This window comes from Salvelinus sp. IW2-2015, unplaced genomic scaffold (genome assembly GCF_002910315.2).
Source record: "Salvelinus sp. IW2-2015 unplaced genomic scaffold, ASM291031v2 Un_scaffold1525, whole genome shotgun sequence".
NCBI classification, from domain to species: domain Eukaryota; kingdom Metazoa; phylum Chordata; class Actinopteri; order Salmoniformes; family Salmonidae; genus Salvelinus; species Salvelinus sp. IW2-2015.
Window position 1 is genome coordinate 19,637 of NW_019942964.1, and position 1,730 is coordinate 21,366.

General features: G+C 51.9%; 1 protein-coding gene across 1 annotated transcript in view; it reads right to left on the reverse strand.

Moving 5' to 3' along the window:
- LOC112071119 (cingulin-like) overlaps positions 1-1,730 on the reverse strand; it is a 22,339-nt gene that overhangs the window by 18,271 nt on the left and 2,338 nt on the right. The gene's annotated exons all lie outside the window — the stretch shown is intronic.

Below are 1,730 nucleotides of genomic sequence, written 5' to 3' on the forward strand. Positions count from 1 at the left end.
AACCCGTCAAAAGGCATTCTTTGTACCAGTGTTCCTAAACCGTTCCAGACCGGTCTGGGCTCCCTGTCGCCAACCGTTCCAGACCGGTCTGGCTCCCTGTCGCCAACCGTTCTTCAGACCGGTCTGGGCTCCCTGTCGCCAACCGTTTCCAGACCGGTCTGGGCTCCCTGTCGCCAACCGTTTCCAGACCGGTCTGGGCTCCCTGTCGCCAACCGTTTCCAGACCGGTCTGGGCTCCCTGTCGCCAACCGTTTCCAGACCGGTCTGGGCTCCCTGTCGCCAACCGTTTCCAGACCGGTCTGGGCTCCCTGTCGCCAACCGTTTCCAGACCGGTCTGGGCTCCCTGTCGCCAACCGTTTCCAGACCGGTCTGGGCTCCCTGTCGCAACCGTTCCAGACGGTCTGGGCTCCTGTCGCCAACCGTTTCCAGACCGGTCTGGGCTCTTGTCGCCAACCGTTTCCAGACCGGTCCGGCTCCCTGTTGCCAACCGTTTCCAGACCGGTCCGGGCTCTTGTCGCCAACCGTTTCCAGACCGGTCCGGGCTCTTGTCGCCAACCGTTTCCAGACCGGTCCGGGCTCTTGTCGCCAACCGTTTCCAGACCGGTCCGGGCTCTTGTCGCCAACCGTTTCCAGACCGGTCCGGGCTCTTGTCGCCAACCGTTTCCAGACCGGTAGGGCTCCCTGTCCCAACCGTTTCCAGACCGGTCTGGGCTCCCTGTCGCCAACCGTTTCCAGACCGGTCTGGGCTCTTGTCGCCAACATTGGAATAGACAAGTCAAACAGATCTGGAACCAGGCTATTGTTCATATAGTTCTTTATGAAGTGAGAAGTGTGTGTACTAGACTATATACCTCATTCTCTCTCCTTTCCTCCTCCTCCTCCATTCTTCTACCCTGCAGGTTTTCCTCCAGCCGGTCTTCGTCCTTGCAGAGTGAGATGTAACACTCCTGTACTGCCACCATCTCTCCATTCACCTCACACAGCWTGGCTCTATCCAGAGAAGAAATGATGTCATTGTAGAAGAGGATATACAGGAGACCAAACCTGTTCCTGACTACAGATACTGTTACTCAAAGTGACTGAACACATATTTTTGTTGTATGTGATCCCTGTGGGTATTGACCCCAGGGCCAAGCCGTTGGTGGCACCACACACAGCAGCCCTTACTGATGTAGCTGGTGGTCTGCTGTGATGTTATTTATCTGAGCTTTGTGTTCCAGGGTCAGTTCTGACCGAACACGGTTCACTACGCCATTTCTGAACTGCTGCTAGGTCCGCTCATACCTGGACAACACACTCTCTCTCTCTCTCTCTCTCTCCCTCTCTACCTCCCTCTCTCCCTCCCTCTCAGTACTGTAGTAATGCAATGAGTAATTACACACCCGCACAATCACTTACTTTTCCATGTGATTACTATTTGTAACCTTCAGGAAATTCTCACTGTTACAACACACCAGCTATATAGATACAACTATTCACTGTGTCATACAACACACCAGCTATATAGATACAGGTGTTTGTGATGACACAGTGAATAGTTATGTATCTATATAGCTGGTGTGTTGTATTGTTGACATCAGTGAATAGTTGATCTTATAGCTGTGTGTGCTGTATGAACAACAGTGAATAGTTATGTATCTATTTAGCTGGTGTGTTGTATGACACAGTGGGAATTATAATTGTATCTATATAGCTGGTGTGGTTGTATGACACATGAATAGTTATGTATCT